Genomic DNA, 8,538 nt, shown 5'->3' on the forward strand with positions numbered 1-8,538 from the left:
CACAGATCACACAGCCTCTCATACTCAGACCTGCCCTTATAGCTTTGTGCTACAGAGCAAGGTGAAAACCCACTGAAACGTCATGTAACCACCAAGTACAAACCCTGACCTCGGTGACCAATTTCTTAGACAAAGGTGTTTGCCTATGCCTCAACCACATCCTCTCGAACCTAGCATACATTGCCCCAAATGGTTAATGATCACTTGAAATGTGGCTAGTCTGTTTTGAGATGTGCTGTTCAGTGTAAAATACATAGCATAATTCTGAAGACTCATCATGAAAGACAATGTAAACTATATCAATACTTATTTGTGTTATCTTTTATTAAAGTGATCCTATTTTCAATGGATTGGGTTAAATATAAAACAAAGCAATTCTATTTGTTGTTTTTCACTCTTTTGAATGTAACTACTAGACTAATTTAAAAATTAGCGAATCATTTCTTGATTAGACAGAGCTAGTCTAGAGTGAATAGCATACACTCATTGATTCTCTTCGCCACTGGTTTATTGAGGGCCCAATGTGTTGAAATGGATCCCAGCCTGAGATTCTATTCCCTGAGATTCTATTCCAAGTCTAGTAAATAAACACATTTCCTCGTCAGGAGCCCAGAGTAAGTTCTAGCAAGACCAGTACATAAAACACTAGGGAGAATACTATGAGAGCCCTCGGAAAGACACTGGTAGACATGATTATGCTGACTTCAAGGAGTGAGTTTTACAATAGAGTAGTTTTAGCCATCAGAGAAAAAGATGTCACAGAGGAAGGATTAAGTCTGTTATGTGATCAGAGCACAAACAATCCAGCTAGGCACAGGTAAAGCCAGGAAGATATCAGAGTTCAAGAATATAAAAGACTAGAATATTACAAACGAGTTCGCAGTTAGACTGTAGGTCAGATGTTGTCTAACTCTAGTAGGCAGAAGAATAGTGGGGATTGAAACATGCCATCATGGTTGGACAGAGGTTCAGTGGTTATGAGTGCACACTGCTCTTGCAGAGAACCGGAGTTTGGTTCTCAGCACTCATGTTAGACAATTCACAACACCTATAACTCCAACTCCAAAAGATCTAATGTTCTCTTTTAGCTCCCTAAGGCATCCACACTCATGTACACACACACACACACACACACACACACACACACACACACACAGAGGAGAGAGAGAGAGAGAGAGAGAGAGAGAGAGAGAGAGAGAGAGAGAGTTTAAAAGGAAATAAATATTTGAAAAATGTCATTTACCTAGAACTTTGATCCAAAGAAGTTTCACCTTAGAATCAGCATTTGATCAGCAGCATTCCAGGTACAAACCCCACTTCAAAAAACCAATACCTTAAACAAGGAAAGCCTAGTTAAATGCTGACAAGATCATGTGTGCATTTAGAGAAAATGCTGCAAGAATACAAATGAAAATGGGTTGGGAGTGGTCTTCTGAGAACATTTTAATTACTAAAGTGAAAAAATAGTCTTTGTCTTAGTTTGTCTTAGTCTATACCACAGACTTAAATGACAGCTATTTATTTTTTACATTACTAAAGGCTGAGAAATCCATTCTCAACATACCAGCTAATTTGGTTATATATGAAGTCCCTCTCTCCATTTTTACTTGAAGAAAGATGTTTTTTGTACGCTCACGTGGGAGAAAGACAAAGAAAAATAGAAAGGCAGGGAGAGAGAATGAATCTTCTCTTTCATGCCTTTATGTATATGGATACTAATCCCATCTTGAGGACCTCATCCTCTTGGCTAAATTACTTTCTAAAGCCTCCAGCTCCAAGTACTATATATTTGAGACTTAAGGGTTCAACCTATGAATCTGGAAAGTGGAAGAAGGACTGGTATGTATGATGTAATTCCCTCTGAGATACAAACATTTCATCTTAGAGACAAGCTCATTAAGACTCAGGAAGTGAACAACTCAAAAGCCCCAGGAAGTCCCTGAAACTGATTAGATACACTAGACCCTTTGTTTTCCCTGGGGTTTTATAAGATGCAGTAAGGATTGCTGAGAGACAATCTCAGATAAGCAACGCTACCTAGAAGAGGCCCAGACCTACTGATCTGTCTGGAACATTCTCCAACCTATTGAACTTCCAGGAAATTGTGTACTGAGCTCCAGATTTCCAGGTTTCATAAGTCATCATCTATGCTAAGGTCAGCATTTGTTGAGGTCTTTGAGTCATTTCTACTCTTATAAATAGCCCCTTATCCCTACTCCTGTAAGTAACTTTAATAAGTTCACCAAGTTGGAATTTAGTGGTATCCTTACTTTGGTCTGTTGTTGGTTCCTCATCTGGAGTGAGTAGACATTTGCTCCTGTCTTCTAAAGAACAATGTCACACAAATGATACAACATCCATTCAATAGCAGTCTAAGGCAATGGAATTTCAAATGGAAAGAGTGATGATGACCAAAGAGACTTAGGCAGTTTTATAGCCTTGCTGACATTGGTCCTTGCTCTTGTAGTCACTTCTTGCCCTCATATCACCTCTGGGCACTGGCTTTGCCCTTGGGAGTTGCAGAAAGGAAGATGCTTAAGGACTTTGGCTAGCCAATCTAGATGAACAATAAGGTTTGGTTTCAGTGGAAGACCCTGTCTCAAAAGGACCTACAGAAGATCAAGGGAGTCAAAATCCCGCATGGATGGAAGAGACTCTCCAAGCCCCACCCATAGCTGAGGAGCTATTGGCAGTTAAGGGCTGCTAAGGAATAGAGAGTTAGTTTTCTTCAGGGATGCAGCCCTGAGAGACTGCCCATGCTCTGGTAGGTGGTCCTATACCCATACACATACAGGTTGCTTTAAGTGAACTTAGTGGGTTTTAAGAAAAGAGCACAACAATTTGGGATGGGAAAGTGAGTGGACAGGGTTGCAGCTGGAAAAGAGGGAATAGGTGGTGAATTTGTAGAGCACATTATATACATGCTTGAAATTCTCAAAAAAAAAAAAAAAAAAAAAAAGAATACTAAGGCAGAGAAGAGATTGAGGAAGACATCCCAACACCAACCTCTGACTCCACCAACACATGCACTTGTATTTCATATACACACAGGAGCATGAGTTAGACCCTCAATGAACACATGTATACAGAATGATAGTCCAGTTTTTATTTGCTATTTTTGTTTCATTTTGCGCAGAGTATCTCATGTATCCCAGGCTGGCCTCAAAGTGTATGTAGTGAGGATGACCTTGATTCCTCTACCTTCATGTCCATAATGCTGTGATTGTAGATCATCACTACCAGGCACATTAGTTTATGTGGTCCCGGGGACTAAACCCAAGACTTCCTGCATGCAAAGGAAGCCTAAACTAAGCTACATCTTTAAGATTCAAGGATGGTCTTTAATCTCAATTTCCAAGGTAGTTCACTTTTTCAAGTTGCAGGTTTTATTTTATTTTATTTTTTTTACCAAGTAGAAAAGTATTAATTTATTAATTTTTCAATGTCTTACAATACCAAGGCATCTTACTTCAGTGTACCTATTATTATTACTTACATGAAGTATAAAATAGTTTTCTCTTAAAGTACATCTAAATTAATTAAACTGTTAGTCTTTAAAAAATGCTTCACTGGGTTTTATTTGCTGTTTTAATGGTTTGAATATAAAACTGCTTTTATAGACTGTTGGTTTCTAGTTTAATGAAAATATCAACTCAGCAGAGTTTAATTTTTGCAGTGACTAACGAGCTATGAAGGGGAGGAGGCAGTGTGACAGAAACTCAGGCCATCTTCTCAGCCCTCACATTTAGCTTTCTTGCACACTGGAAGAGATTCATCATCCGCTTCTGATGACTGAGGTTTCTTCAGTGTAGAAATAATTCCAAAAGCAGTTTTTCTAGTTTCTTCATGGAGAAATATGGCTCAGCAATTTGTGGACACGGCAGCCTTGCCTTCATTTTCAGACAGGCCAAACAGAAGCCCTAAGTTCGCCACATCATACGGTCCTCTTATTTCCAAAGGCCTTTCTGCAGCACTGGACAGAATTACATTCTTTCCTTTGCAGATCTGCATCAAATTGAGAGCATTGGAGATAGTGTACCTTCTCATTGTTGCAGGACCATAGACAAGTTCAAAGCCCAGGCCTCACTCAATTGCCACATTAATAGGGGGTCTTTTGAAGAAAAATGGTAATTTCTCTATTCCAGTTATACAGACTAAATCCACATCTAAGTGTGTACAAGCAACATGAAAAAGTTTTTCTGTCTTTGGAAACACTGCAACAATAACATACAGCCGGACCCTTGAAGAAGTTGCTCTCAAAACATTCCAGTGAGATGGATCTGTAACTATAATTGTCAGTCTTGTTAAAATTTTAATTGGTCGTGATTTTCCCTGTACAATTGGTAAAGTTGTGAAGAGTTCAGAAACTGCTATTGGCTTTTCAATTTCCCGTTTCTTTTCCTTAAAGTCAACAATGTGATTGATGGCAACAACTGAGTATCCAAGGTGAGCAGCAGTCTCCACGAGTCCTCACAAAGCCTTCAGGTCTGAGCCCGCTCTTAGATCCAAATCTGCGAACACCGCCATGCTGACATCCCAGGAGCACCCCAAGTTGCAGGTTTTAAAAGTAACAAGGTTAATTTGGAGTTCTTAGGCTCAACAGTCATTTGGGGAGTTAAACTATGTGTCTGTGCCAAAAGTGATGTATCTATCACCTAATACCATGATTATGGACATATTGACTCTTCTTTTCTCTAGACTTCAGCTATGGTCAGGTCCAGATACTCAGTGTAGGAAAAAACATGCCTTATGAACCTTCAAAGCTGAATGGAAAATTAAAAGACAGACTGACAAGTATATCGAACACTATGATACATTATAAGAGATGTAAAATTAGAAAGAAAATGATGAACCATTCAATTAAAAGCATTAGACAAGTGTCATTTTTGAGTAGTGGAATTAAGAGGACACCTTATCTCATATCACACACAAAATAAATTTTAAGTGATTTGAAAATTTAAACATTAAAACATAAAGCTGCATATTGGAACTAGCTATAATATTTTGTTTTCTTTTTCCTACACCTACCTCTATTTACCTCTCATAAAACAAACATATATGGGATCATGTAGTTCACTGCCTAAAGCCTCCTTCTGGAGGTATTAACTGATAAGGGTACTGTATTAGCTGCTTTTCAATGTCTGTGACGAAATACTATGACCAAGGAGAGCTATAAAAGAAAACATTAGATTGGGCTTAGAGTTTCAGAGGGCTAGAGTCCATCCATGTGGGTCAGCATGACAGCAAGGATCAGGCATGGGGCAGCTGAGAACTCACTCCCCAGTCCATAAACAGAAAGCAGGGAGCTAGTACACTGGGAGTGGCATGAGTCTTTTGAAACCTCAAATCTGCCTCTAGTGACACACTTCTTCCAACATGATCACATCTCCTAATCCTTCCCAAACAGTTCCACTGACTGAGGACTCAATGTTCAAACTATGAGCCCATGGGAGCCAGTCTCATTCAAAACACCATGGGTACACTGAGCATTCCTTCTTGTGACATACCTGCAACTTGGATGACTCTTGGATGGAGGCAAAATACCCACAGGAGACATTTGGCAGTATATAAAGATATTTTGATCGCTATGAGGAAGAAAATTATGGAGTTTAGTTGGGACAGGTTACACATACTGATACATATTAGAACACAGAAGACAGCCTCTTCCCCAGTAAGCAATTAGAAAGTCCAAAACACCAAAAACACGACCAAAGAACCTTGGATCAAGGGACTTCAGATCAGGTTTTAAAAACCTGGCCCTGATTTCTTTGTGGCAACTCCTAGATGGTTAGCCACGTCAAGATAAGGTTGGACGTGTCCTTCCTAGTCACTGGATATCAAATGCACTTAAGTGGACAAAGCCCCCAAGCTTCATACTTTCTATGAGAAGCCGTATAAGTAGCTGCTGATGCTGTGGGTGGAGAATGGAAGAGTTGCATGGTCTGAACCAGTGGTAGGAATGACAGACAAGGTTTTCCCAGGAAGCAAGGTGAGTTGCTCCTTGGCATAGTGCTCTTGCTGTTGAGTAAAAGACATTTTTATATAGACCAATGAAAACCGAAAAGAGGAAGCCTAAGTGTGTTCACAGACACACTGTACATGCATCTAAGTGTTTCTAAACTTAGTTATTGTAAAGAAAAGAGAGAGGGTATTCCTGGATGAAAGATGGTACTGGGCCTTGAAGGTTGAGACCCAAAAGAGCTAGCATAATCTGAAAGCTTTTCAGTCTCTCTAAGGAAGATGATGTCCACCAATATGCTGTCAGAAATGCTTAAACAAAGAATGTAAGAAGCCAAAGCATCTAAGGGTCTTGTTACTCCATGTGTCCTGCAACACAGACATCAACACATTGCTCTGAAGAAGCAATGCACCAAGAGAAATGAGGAACGGGTTGCAGAGTATGCTAAATTTTTGGCCAAGACAATGAAAAAAGCCAAAATAAAACCCAGGAGCAGGTTACCAAGAGACGTGGGCTGTCTTCACTTCTACTTCTAAGTCTGATGCAGTCTGAAATAAGAGTCTTTAAGAGTCACAAATAAATGACCAGAATTTGAATCTCAAAACAGCAAGCACAAAATCCTGCCCCTCACCTCAGTTTAAGAATGGCTTTGAGCATCAGCAACGCCTAGGGGATTGGCCGGGGTGTATGCTGCAGCCACGCTACACCTATATGCTATCTATAAATTTTCCCAATTATCTATCTATCTATCTATCTATCTATCTATCTATCTATCTATCATCTTTCTATCATCTTTCTATCTACACATTTCCCCAAGAGACAGGCAACTTTCTATCTCAGAGTCTATTTCCCAGAAACCTGCCCTAAGACAGTAGACGCCAAGAATAGAGCTAGGAATCTCAGGCATTTGAGAGGCACAAGAAGACTATATATAAAGATTATGGCAACAGTTTGGCTTCTTGTTGGATGCTATTACTGTATTTAAAAGAGAATGAAAGGCTAAAAGATAACTCACCACGAACTAAACGGAGTGTGAAAATCAGTGGGCTCGTTTGGCCACATGTCATTCTTCTTTCTTACAGCTAGAGGCCCGTGATCTGGACTCAGTTTTAAGGGCAGAAGAGTGCCAAGAAAAGAGAACTTTTGAGCATAAGAACAAGTCCTACACCAATATCAAGAGCTTTATTGGGAGTGGAATTCTGAAACTTGAGATGCAGTTATATGGGTTGCTGCTTTTAAGAACACAGGAAATAGCTCAGACTGAATGTCAAGGCCTGTTGAAAGGGGACCACTCTACTTTTTGCTAATGGCTAGTGTCTCTTACTCATCATTAACGATGCTGAAGGCCTTGGTTTGCTAGATCACACAAGCCCTGCAGAGAATCCACCCACATTTCCTTTCTGGAAACTAGGCTAAAATCAAGAATCAAGTCATCACGTGACCCAGACGGGGAAGTGCTGAGCTATAAGGAAATAGAATATATACTAAGCATCTCTGAACACAGTCAAATGGATTGCTAGAAGCCAAGCCAGTACCCCAGGACCCAAAGAGTCAGGACAAAGGGACGGAATGTAAAGCTGGATAAAGGAGAGTTTTAAAATATAGGAACATTCTCCCTGAGACATAAAATTTAATTCCCTGCAAGGACCCTAGGAGACAATGCCAGCATGATGCGGGGAAGTTGGAAAAAGTAAGGGTTCAGATTGAAAGTGAAGTGCTTAACCAAAGTCATTGAGTATGTGGTTAAGTATTTGTAATGACATACATTAGTATGTCATCACAAATACATGGCATAAAAATAAAATAGGTCCCAATAAGTGATATGTATCAGGGAGACCTGCACAGAACTCTGTTTACTAGAGCAATAGAGAATGGACCTGGGCAGACCATTACTCCTGAGCAACTCAGCAACAGCTGCCTTCTGTGATCCGTGACTCAGGCAGGATTCTTATTACAGAACTGCCAGTCATAGGACAGTGATGATAATGTAGAAGCTATGCTGTCAAAAGCAAGATTAATGCTGCATATGGCACACCCACCTATAATTCTAGCATTTGAGAGGCTAAGGAGGGAGAATGGAGAACTTGAGGCCAACAAGAGCCCATGAGAGACTCTATATCCCCCAAAGGGCAAAATGAAACTGGTTGCAACAATGAGCAATCCTGCAGGAGTAGCATTCAGATGGGCTGACAGTAAAAGAGCTGTGGAGACAATTAGTAAAATGCAGTGTTCCCAGGGGCAGGGTAGATGAGCAACTGGCAAGGACATTGCTTCATTTGCACACCAAGAATGAATGACGGAGATGCTGAGGGCAGCCAACTCAACGGGGGAAAAAAGTGTTCTCTTTTAGTTTCTGAGTCTGAACCAATTCTCAGACACTTGAGTCCACTTGTAAAATGAGAGGCTTTGGCTGAGCAGCATCATGGTTAGAGAATAATGCAATGATTACCCAGGCCTCCCCCAAAGCATCCTATGACCATATGCTAAAATAACTCCAGAATAGATAACAGAGAATATGCAGTTTTTTAAATGATGACTGAATACAGGATTCAAGTTGACAATGATACCTAGAGATCTCC

General features: G+C 40.2%; 1 pseudogene; it reads right to left on the bottom strand.

The window, feature by feature from the left end:
- Positions 1 to 3,563: 3,563 nt before the first annotated feature.
- On the bottom strand, positions 3,564 to 4,527 carry LOC117717198 (ribonuclease P protein subunit p30 pseudogene; annotated as a pseudogene).
- Positions 4,528 to 8,538: the final 4,011 nt, after the last annotated feature.

Source organism: Arvicanthis niloticus, chromosome 11 (assembly GCF_011762505.2).
Source record: "Arvicanthis niloticus isolate mArvNil1 chromosome 11, mArvNil1.pat.X, whole genome shotgun sequence".
NCBI lineage: Eukaryota > Metazoa > Chordata > Mammalia > Rodentia > Muridae > Arvicanthis > Arvicanthis niloticus.